The 11,970-nt window shown below is 41.1% G+C and overlaps 1 pseudogene across 1 annotated transcript; it reads right to left on the bottom strand.

The window, feature by feature from the left end:
* Positions 1-5,553: 5,553 nt before the first annotated feature.
* Positions 5,554-8,607, bottom strand: LOC114313074 (cytochrome P450 736A117-like; annotated as a pseudogene). The gene is made up of 4 exons (XR_014365929.1): positions 7,910-8,607; positions 6,828-6,959; positions 6,673-6,728; positions 5,554-6,349 (listed from the first exon to the last, which is right to left on the bottom strand). The product of XR_014365929.1 is annotated as a cytochrome P450 736A117-like (transcript).
* Positions 8,608-11,970: the final 3,363 nt, after the last annotated feature.

Here is an 11,970-nt window from a genome sequence, read left to right as displayed (position 1 = left end):
CTGCGGCCATAGTCAGGGAGAAAAGTAGTACCTGTGGTTCAACCAAGAAGAAGCGAGAGATCCCCAGCACCATGAGGCACGATATTGTATGTACGGTTCATTTGAGGCTGGTGCGACCAGACGAATCGCGCAAGTATTGTATCTTCTCCGTGTGAGACGTGGCGAAAATTCAATGATTCTCCGCACTCTTCAACTGCATGAAATGTAGTTTCGCTTCGCATTCTTGCTTAAAACTATTGCATCTATTGTGAATATGTGCTTCATTATAGCTTGCTGCATTTGCATTAATCATGGGCTACGTTCAGCTTTGTGCATATCAGTTGCATTTTGCCCCTACCTGCGGGCATGCCTGCGAGCACATCTCTGTTTATCTCGCCTGTTTGTCTAAGTCTTCGGCTTTGTCAAAAATAGGTCGTCTCTAGGCTTTGACATTCAGTCCCGTCACTTATGACTTTCGAGTTCTGTCAAGGAGGGGCAACTATAGACACCCCATTTTTGACCGACCTTAAGACTCAGACGTCACCAATTGAGCGCTTGGTGATATTGCATATCGTGCTCGTCCAGAGGTTTCAGAGTCTCGGCTGCGAGCCTAGCCTCCGGACTTTCGGACTCTTTCACGTTTTGCCTTGGTTTGCGAACCAGGCTCTGCTTTCTCTGTTTTCTCTTCCCGAAGGGAGGGAGAGGTCCCGTAGATTATCTCTCAGTGGCCGTAGGCTACGTTTCTTGGTCGTAGGCCATTTTGCCCGTTTGGAGTCCGGTTTCCGATTTTTCGGAGCCGTTGGCCGTGTGTCTCGGTTCGGGACCGCTTAACCACCTCCGTTTGCTCCGGCTTTTGGCATACATCTTATTTACTCCCTTTTGAGGGACACTGCGGTCCGAGAGACCAACTTCGTGGTCGGACACCACTTCCGGTGCCTAACAGCCCACTTTCGGGGCCCCGAACTGCGCGTTTCAGCCCCCGAACCTTCACTTTGCATCGGTTTTGGTTCGTTTTTGGCAGGGACCTCTGTTTCATTGCTAGGAAGGTCATAGAAGGATGGGAGGCCAGTAATTGTTCTGTCAGCCAACTTTATCCCTTCATCGCCCACCGTCGCCCGATTTTTCTCACTTCAAAGCCAATGTTGACCACCCTAAGGCCACTTTTTCCAGCTCTAAACCACATATTTGTGTTGTACACACCTGGGAGGCCACCAATATCATATGGTCGACTAGTAATTGTGTTTGACCCTTTTGAACCCCTCCTAAAAATGGCCTTTTCTCTCTCCTGGTTCACTTTCTCCAGTTTTTGACCACATAGTTCTGCTGTGCACACATGGGAGGCCACTAATATGGCATGGCCGGCCACTAATCTTCATTGACCTTTTTGACCCTTGGCCGCCCGGCCATGGGAGGTAGCCGGCCGGCCACCTAAGCCCAAGAAAACTGGCTGGCCATGATCCTCAGGGTTGGTACACTACAAATCTGTATTCCTTTTCCCCAGATGTTGTATCCGGGAGGGGGGTGCCATTTTGGGGGGAAACTTGAATTGTTTTCCCCCCATTTTTTCCCCTCTTTTTGCCTATATAAACCAGCCTCCAGCTCTGGTTTTAAGGGTTACAAAAATTCCCCTTAAGCTCTTGCCTTGTATCTCTCTCTCTCTATATCTCCAAGCTCCAAACTCTCAAGTCTTACACTCATTTTTTCATCAACCCATACCCCCACCCTTCCATCCTCCATTCCAGCAGTTTGAGGTTGTTCTCCAGAGCCTAGGAGTGCTGCATTTTGGTTCAAAAGGGTGCCAAAGACTAGTCTTCAAGGGTGAGTCCCTATTATCCTTTTTTGTGCTTTACTTTGTTCAATACATTAGCCATACTTGCTTGCTTCTCCAACCCTAACTGGAACTAGGCTTATTTTGAGGTGTTTTTCATGTTTTTTTAAGGGCCTCTCACTGTTTGAGGCCTCCTTGTTGCACTTGCTTCATTACCCCTCTTGTATGCCTATTCCTTGTGTTGTATTTTTGGCCTACGTGTAGACTGTTTTGAGGCATGTCATAAACTGTAAAGTTGCTTATTTTGAGCCCTTCTTCAACATTGTTGAAGGGATCATCACTGTTTAAGGCTTCTAGTTACCACTTGCCTTTATATCTCTCTTTTGGCTCCATTTTTGCATGATTTGTTAGCCTCTTATGCTTCTGTTTTTGGGTTCTGGTCCGAACTAAAAATGACCTTATTTTGACCCTATCTTCATGTTTCATTAAGGTTCTTTCACTGTTTGAGGCATCCTTTCTATACTTTGTGTTATAACTCTCTTTTTGGCCTTATTTTGCATAGGATTTTGAGCATTCTTGTACACTGTTTTGGGTCTGGCCACCAACTGGAAAATATCATGTTTTGGGCCCCTCTTCAACTCTGTTGAAGGGCCCTCTCTTGTTTGGGGTCATCAGCTGTGACTTGCTTCTTTATCTCACATTTAGGGCCATTTTTGCATATTGGTTTAGCCCTATTTGTGTTCATTGTTTGACCTTGCTTAGAACTGTGAATGTGCTTATTTTTGGGCTGTATTGACTCTGTCTTTACATTCCATGTTCAAATAGTACATGTTTTGTATAGCTATAGGCCAATGCATAGGCCTAGTTTTGTATTTCGGTTTCATTTCATGCATCGGGAGCCATGTTTCCATGATTCGGGACTGTTTTGGGTCATATTTTAGCGCTGAAATTTTCATGTTAATATGCCATATTCCATGTCTTGCCATGTCTTGTTAGAGTGGCATTTGGTGCCATTGGGTCGGTCCTCGGTTTGCGTGCACGCATCTCGAGTGTCTCATTTTCATCTCATGGCCTCCTATGTGAGTGTGGCCGAGGTCCACTCATGTTGGTGTAAGTCCATTGTGCATTGAGTATGCCATTTCATTTTATAGCATTGTGTATGCTAGGTTATATGTAGCGCATTGTGTATGCCATGTTATCTCGTGCATCGTGTATGCCATTTCATAGCATTGTGCATGTTAGGTTGTATATTAGTTGCATTCATGCATGTCATGCATATTGCATTGTGCTTGGGATAGGAGTTAGCCCGAGCACGGGAAATGAGGTACGTTTCGTACTCCGAGTGACGGAACGTGTCTCAATTCCCTGTCGCCGACACTCCGGATTATCCATGATGGAGTCTAGGCCCTGTTGTGTTTATGTGTGCATTCATTCCATATTGAGTCATGCAAATCGACTCCTCGGCCATCATGCATTGATATGCGTGATTGGTGGCACAAGGATCGAGGCATGCATACATTTGTGAAAATACATTGCTATGCCCCTCTCCTGTTGCAGCAAATCAAGAATCAGCAGTCTTCTGGGGCTCGGCGTGCTTTCCAAGAATAAATTGCAAAACAGAGGCTAATTGGGGCATCCTAGTGGATTTTCGCGCGAGGCAGCCCAGACATGCATCATCCATCATCTGAAGAAGAGTCAAGGCAGTCCCTGGCTTGCATGCCAGTTTATTATTGTTCTTAGTTAATTTGTAAATTAATTAGGAATTTGTATATATTTGGACTGTATTATTTGGATTGTACTATTTATTCGGACCCTCTGTGCGAGGGCATAATTGTAATAAGTGTGCGTGTGTGTAATGTATGTCTTCCAACCCCACGTCTTTCTCCCTTTTATTTACCAGCTTATGATGGTTAGATTAGGGCATGTTTCAATTAGCATACAGTATGATAGCATGTTTGCATTCATTTATCTGTATTGCATGCACCGGGTTCGGCGCATCATACTAACTGCATTGTATTTTCAATTCCAAATTGAATACATGTTAGTTGTAGCATTTCATATGCCATGTTTAGAATAGCCGAGCCTGCTATAGTTGCATTTTTGCATGTGTTGCATTAGGCACTTCTGTGTAATTAGGATCATGCATGGATTTCTAATTAGCTTCTTTTTTGGCTTGGAGTACTCGGTAAGTTTTATGGTTTAGCATCCTTGCATGCGTGTGAGTGACTGCCATGAATAGCATGTTTACCATGAGGCTATGTGCTTATGTGATATAACTACTTGAATGCCTGTGGGTGAAGGTTGGGTTATTTGAATTGGAACAATTCATCAATGTGTGTTTTAAGCCCACTAGATAGTGGCAAAATCATGTTTTTCTAAGCCCACCCGAGGGTGGCAAATCCATGTCTTAGCCTACTTGCGAGTAGCACCATCAAACCATTTTCAAACAAACAAACATGAAATGTTTTGTTCCAATTCAGGCGATCCAGTCTATACTTGTATGCTGTGCGCATCACATAGTAATCTAGGCTAATAACCGGAATAAGAACGCACAATGTTTTCAAAACTAGATATCATGGTTAGTAGAGGCCGATCTTTGATCGGGCGAGCGGGGGTGCTCACGAAGTGACCTTCCCCAATCGTACCCAAGTTCCCGAGCCGAGGCAACTTTGGTGATGACGGACACATAGCCTTAGGTAAACGAGTCAAGGTTTCTTAAATTTTCCCAAAATAAAACATTTAGGTGGCGACTCTGTATCTGGCAAAGCAGTCCATGTTTGGCACTTCTTTCAAAAAAATCTGTTTTCTCAAAACGATTTGCCGGATTTGGACTGTTTGGTTCAAACTTAGAACCGTGACAATTTGAGAGTCCTGAGCTGTAGTGAGCGCAATATCAAACGGAACGGGGGGGACTCGTTCCTCCTCCCGGGGCGTTCAGGGGACGTCTACAGCATGATGGGAGAGTTGTCTTATTTCTTGGGTCTTCAATTTAAACAGTCTCCTTCAGGTATGTTTGTTTCTCAGACGAAGTATGTAAAAAATCTTGTGTCAAAGTTTGGTCTCGAGTCAGCCAAACATGCACGCACTCCCATGAGGACCACTCTTCACCTCTCCAAAGATTCCTCTGGTACTGATGTTGATCCTACCCTGTATAGGAGTATGATAGGGAGTCTCTTGTACCTCACTGCCAGTTGCCTGTCATTGCTTTTAGTGTAGATGTTTGTGCCCGTTACCAAGCCTGTCCTATAGAGTCTCATCTGATTGTTGTCAAGCAGATCATAAAATATGTGAATGGGACTTTGGGGTATGGGATTTGGTTCTCGACCAAAAATCAAGTAACAAACAATACTACAAGTCGAAGAGAAAAAAATAAAAATAAAAATAAAAACTATAAATAACAGAACCAAAAAAAAAAAAAAAATCAAACTAAACATTAGACTTACTCATGCGGGTTGGATTTATGGGCGGACTCCGTTTACAAACTTTTGTTTAAAACCCTAAATCATCTTTTATGAGTTGGGATGAGTTGGACACTCAAGCGGACTGAGATGAGTCATGGAATGAGTTGGTCAAGTTGAATAATATCAGGTATTTTGTCCGCGGAACATTTAGAGACCCCTAAAGGTAACAAAAATAAGCATATCAACCCGCAACACACTCTCATATTCAACATTGAACTATGCCAATAGAATTAGAAAAGCCTATTTGTTAAATATGTAATTAATTATAATGGACAAAACGAAAGATTTATTAATGTAGGCAGAATTCATCAAACCACATAAAATTTGGTTACTTCTTGTCCAATATTTATTTTTTGCTTAATTATTTATTTATTTTTAACTATTAAATTAGCACATTATTTTAAACCAATCAAAACTTATGTTTTTCTTACAAACTTTGATAGTGTGTGAATAGTACATACTACACCAACATATAATAATAATAATAATAATAATAATAATTTTTTATTTTTTTTAAGGATTAGGTGGAGACTAGAAAAAACAAGGAGTCACAACAGCCAATATAGGAGACCTCTTGTGGACTGTCAAACCAATAGCTTCACTCATGTCCAAATCCTCTCCTCTTGCTCCATTAGGGACAGCAAAATCAAACTTGTACACAGGATTTGCCAATTCAAGCTCATCCACTGCCGTGGCAAATTGAATTCCAGGACAACCCCTTCTCCCAGCACCAAATGGAATTAGCTCGAAGTCATGCCCTTTGAAATCTATTGAAGTATTCAAGAACCTCTCGGGCCTGAATTCCTCTGGCTCATCCCATGACAATGGGTCTCTCCCAATCGCCCAAGCACTTGTAATTACTTGTGTGCCAGCTGCGATGTCATACCCCATTAACTTGACATCTCGGGTTGATCTTCGAGGAACTAGCAATGGAATAGGAGGATGTAGACGCATAGTCTCTTTGATCACGGCTTTTAGGTAGTGAATTTTCTATAAGTCATTTTCAGTTATGTATTGTTTGCCGTTCCCTATTCGTGGCACTTGGTTCTGAAGTTACCTCAAGACTTTGGGGTGTTTCAATAGCTCTGCAAACACCCACTCTAAAGCAGAGTACGTAGTATCAATTCCAGTGGCAGATATCCTACAACACATTCAAATTTAGCATTTGTCAAATAATTCAATTGGTTTTGGCTTTTTAAACAAGAAATTTTGGTGATGCTATATCACATTATTACCTAACAATGAGGAATTTCACATCGCAATAGTGGCGACTATATGATTAGGTTAGTGAGGGACGAAAAAATCTCAACCTAATAGTACTTATTGTATTTTCAACAAGAATTTTTGGTGTTTGATTTTCCAATGATAGTTTGTAGGGTAAATGAATTTTTTTCTCAAACCTTGTCATCAAATTTGTGGAGTAAGTAGCAGATATAACACGTATTATCAACAATGAATAATCACACATTATGATAGTGAGAATTACATAGCAAAGTTAGTGAGAGACAAATGATGTACACCTAATCCAATTTATAATATTATATTAGAGTAATGCTACACTTGCCATCTTTTTATACCACCATCAATTTATTATCTCATGTGTTAGCACATTATTTGACATAAATATGAGTGGTGAGCGACACTAACATTTTGCTCAAATTCACCGTTGTTGAAGATGAAGAACATGATTGTTTGATCTTCTCTATCATAAGGGTTGTTTCTTCTTCCCTCACAGCGCAGAAAGACTTTACCTGCTGGAAATGCGGGGTTAGAAAAATAATTGATGTAAATTAAATGAAAAACTTATAGCAATATAGAGATTATCCAAAATAAAGTCACAAGCAATTTGATGATAGAGATACGTATTCTCTGAGTATGTGACTCTGTGCACTCGTAAACGTGCACTTGTAAATGTAATTGTGTCACGATTAAATTTTTGTCATTTCAAAATCAAATACAAAATTAAAGATTTGATTTGCATCCATATTACATATTATGAAAAATTATATCGGTAGTCCCTATATATTTATCATTATAATTTCAAATAGCTCAGTTTCAACCATTAGTTTTATATTTTCTATCAATTTGATCCAATTGATAATATCAATTAGAATTTTCAAATAAAAAAATGGTCACTGAGTTAGTTGAGGATGACTTGCTGAGATGAATAAGTTTATAATTTTATCTATAAAAGTATAACACATACAGTCATGTGCACATTTTCCATAAAATTACACTAACAATTGTAATTAATTGGACCAAATTTAGACAAAATCATGAAATCATTATCCAAATTGAGATAATTAAAATTATAAAATTAAAAATGACACGAAAGCTAAAATATAATAAGTAGTACAATACTATTTGGACAAGGGTAGAAGATTGGGGGGGGGGGGGGGGAAACAACACTAAAATAGAAGCTCCTTTCTTATTGAAAACCTGAAATATATTCCTATAGATCATCTCATGCAATCATATCAATTTATTATTTGAAAATAATATTTTGTATATATAATGGACTCATGAAATAAGAAATACACAAAAACCCAACCGTTAGACTACTAATAAGTTCATAGAAAATTGTACGGTGACTGGGATTGCTCTATTTATGTTCTATGTGGTTGATTTTGTCCATATTATTTAGCAAATAAATTCGTATTTTAAAACCATACAATGAAAAAACATCAAATAATTAGAGTACCCGCTTGTTGTTTAGGAGCTGCAACACACATAAGCTCCTCATCTGCCTCCAATACTCGCGGTATCGCGCGAAAACCACATCCCTGGCTTCATACGAGAGCTTGCTAGTAATGCTCAGTTTAGACCGGTGGAGAAAGTGAGGTCATGGGTTTTCATGATTTCCTGCGCTGCTTTTGCAGACGAGACCACGAGAACTGGCATGCTACCAAATTGAAGTAGCATGAAAGGTCCGTGTTTTTGGGATAGCGATAGGAGGGAGCGGTGAGGGAATTGGCCCATTTGGTGGAGGTTTCCGATGATTGGGAGCTTTAAGGGAGACGGTGGTAGGTTTTTGTTTTGTTTTGCGGTGGTGGACAGCCATTTGAGAATGAGAAGAGTGAAGAAAAACAAGGGAAGAAGAGAGAGAAAGAAGGGATGCAATAAAGAAAACATTTTTTGTTTCTCTATATGAGTTGCAATTTCAAACTTGAAAATTGTGTGTATGTGCATGCAAGTCATGATTTATTTGGATGAATATGTGTGTTATATATACACACACTAGACGGTGTGAGCCACACACTTGATGAGTGTGCTACAAAAATCAACTATTGATTGTAGGAGATAAAAAAAAAAAAATTATCAAAATTTGAAATTCAAAATCAAAACTTCACTTATATAGAGCCAGTTGTAAAAGGCTAATTTGATAATAGAAAAAAGTGACAGTTTATATTAAAAGAGTTAGGAAAATTCTATAGGTTCCAAATTTTCTATCAAATAAATGATCAAATATCTTACATGTGTAAAATATTTGGTCATTTATTTGGCAGAAAATTTAATATCACTAGCATTATCCAAAGAGTTGTATGTTCTTTATATAACAATATAGATATACTTATATTTAGAAAAGTAAATATCAATTTTATTATTAATGGCTATGAAAAGTTTCAAATGTTCCAACAACAGTTCAAGTTATTGACTATACATAGAGTTTTAGTAGGATCTGGTTTCTTTCTAATCCTAAGGACTAGAGTGGTCCAGTTTGTGAGCTATGAGTGCAGTTTGTGTCTATCTGATTTTAAAATCATTGCCACACATCCAATCCAATATCAATAAAAATTGCAGAAGTAATAAATAAAACAGATACATCATCGTCTCGAAGCATGGATATATACATTGATTTTTTCCCCCCTGCAATTACTGTAGGTAAATCCACAAGTGTAGGCAATTAAAGTTGATTTGAGAAAGAACATGAAATCATTGAGTAGAGAGTGACGATTACCAAAATGCAAATCATTCATCATTTCCGAATCACATCCCCAATATATAAACGTGTTATAACAATAAAAAACACATCCCCAATAAATAAATAAATATATATATATATAACATTTCACATCCCCAATATATAAACTGGCTATAATAATCAAAAACACATCTCAAATAAATTTTTAATTAATCTAAATCTCTGACATTTCACATCCCCAAAGTATATATATATATATATATAATATATAGTAATAAAAATAGGTTATAACAATCAACTAGGTTCAACATTTTCCACCGCCGCCAAGATTTATGACATAAAGAAATGATAGGGGGTTAGAGAAGGGGAACGAGAGAGAATAATTGAGTCTTTGTACCCTGAACAATCCCCAATCAGTGGGAAACAGAGAGACTAGCATACAGAGATTGACTACAAGGAAGAGGGCAAAGCTAGAGAAGTGAGAGAGAGATCCAGAAGTGCCTTCAGGATCAACTCTCCCGGTGTAGCGACGCAACTGAACGCGTTGATTATGCGACTTGGCAAGCTTCCATGGCTTCAGTGGAATTGACCTGCGACTCGGCACTTCAGTGGAGTTGACCTGCAACTCCATTGGTGTCTTTCCAGAAAGGAGATAACATGCTTGTGCAGATTGCTGGGAACCACGGATTTGCTCAATGCCGTGTTCGGTCGGGAAGCGTAGCAGCTGATAATAGGTGCTTGGGACGGCCTGAATAGTATGCAACCAAGTTCGCCCATGATGAGATTATACTACGAAGGGAGCTTGACGACCACGAATTCCACATCCATTGTTTGGGAGCCCGCTCGAACGGGAAGTGTGATTTTCCCCAACGGGTACTCTGGATTTGTGTTGAAGCCAAATAATGGATGAGGAGCCGGCAACAGGTTTGATTCGTTGAAACCGAGTTTGAGGAAGGTCTCGTAATACATAACCTCTGAAGTGCTCCCCTGGTCTATGAGGACGTGTTCAACGGTAAATCGGTTTACGTGAAGTTCAATGACCAATGGATCGATATGGGGGAGTGTGATCAGAATCGTCGAAGCTAATACTCGAAGCTTTGTGGGGCCGTTTCATCGGTGCGCGTCGCTTCCGAGGGGCTGACTGAATTGCGTGTACGGTAAAAGGCGTTGGAAGGCTGTATATCATATGAATGACGCCGAGCGGAGGTGAATCCTGCCGAAGGGCAACTGTTTTGATGGCGCTTTTTCGGACATGTTGCTGGAGCCGACCATCTTGCACCAATTCCTCAAGGTGGTATTTCAAAGCATAGCAACTGTCCGTATCATGGTCATGATCTTTGTGATAGTCATACCGCCTATCCCACCTTCTCGTGTCGGGAGGTCCCGCCATTTTAGACGGCCATTTGAAGAACGAAAGATGTTGAATTTTGGACATAACCGAGCTGATTGGCTCTGATAGCTCCGTATACTTCTTGTCGGCGCGCTTTGTGCGCCTACTATTAACTTGCAGTTGCTCGTTTGCTCGCTGTGAGCATTGATCGCTTGATCGGCAAGAATCCCGTTTCTTGTCTCGTTTAGCCCATTGTCGTGGTTCGGGGCTCTGAGGTGGTATGGAACTTATTGGCTGAGCAGTTTCAAGAGGGACCGTTTTGTTGGCCATGTGTCCGGCTTTAACCCGCAAGGCGTCATTTTCCACTTTGCAGTATTCCTCTACTTTCTTCATCAACCCCCAGACCGTTTTGGGGGGTCTTCTACTCAAGGAACTGCGGAGGGCACTATTTGGATGTAATCCCATTTGAAGGCCGTGATGGCCATGGAGTCATTGCAAGCGTCATCAACAAGATTAAAGCATTCCCAATATCGTGCCGAATATGCTCTTAGTGTTTCTCCTGGCAGGATTTGCATCGCCCAGAGAGAGTCGACTTGTTTCTGCTAGACCTCGTTAGTGATGAATCTGGCCCTGAAAGATTTCTGTAATTGGTGGAAGGTTTTGATCGAAGCCGGCTCCAGTTTATAATACCACCTGACAGCGAATGGTCCCAAACTGCTGGGAAATATTCAGCACATGAGGGCGTCGTCGTCTGCATGTAATGTCATGGCTTGCTTGTAATGGCGGATGTGGTCGGTGGGGTCTGATTTGCTATCGTACAAGGTGAATGAAGGTGCTTTGAATTTCTTGGGTAGTACTGCCTTTGCGATCCATCGTACGAATGGGTCGTGTTGATCTTCATCCGATCTGTTGCTTCTTTGCTTGTGCCTTATACGGGGACTTTCTTCAGAAGAACTGGTAGTTTCAGGTCGCCCCTTCTTCCTGGGCTCCGGGGATAACGAATCGGAGTCGCTATTAGTGTCGTCCTATCGGGCTCGAGGTCGTCGACCACCTGCCTTTGGAGATCGTTCCGGATTTACGCGTACAGCTTGTTTGGACTTCGCCACTTCCAAGGCCAAATCTTCACGAAGACGTTCGTTTTCTGCGATCATGTTCTCCAACCTTTGTTCGTTTTGCTTTACCTGTTCCATGATTGCTTGCATGGCTTCATGCCCTGGAGTCAAGGGTGAGGCGAAGTTCAGAGTGCGTCCTACGGGGATGGTGTCCGGTCCAAGCTTGTTTGATGGAGTGAGGTCATCTCTCTGCGTGGTTTCATCAGTGACTATTGGAGGGTCCTCCGTCACGCCCACTATGGATATGCTTGAGTATTCCCACAGACGGCACCAATTGTGGAAAAGTGGTTTGGAAATACTCTTCTGATCTTGGGAGACGCTCGTGATCCGCTGATAGTTACCTGAAAAGGAATAAGCACTCCGGTCGGGAGTGCCGAAATTAGCACTCCGACGGACAA

Source organism: Camellia sinensis, chromosome 4 (genome assembly GCF_055761805.1).
Source record: "Camellia sinensis isolate YWXY chromosome 4, ASM5576180v1, whole genome shotgun sequence".
NCBI classification, from domain to species: Eukaryota; Viridiplantae; Streptophyta; class Magnoliopsida; order Ericales; family Theaceae; genus Camellia; species Camellia sinensis.
This window is presented reverse-complemented; position numbering and strand designations above follow the sequence as displayed.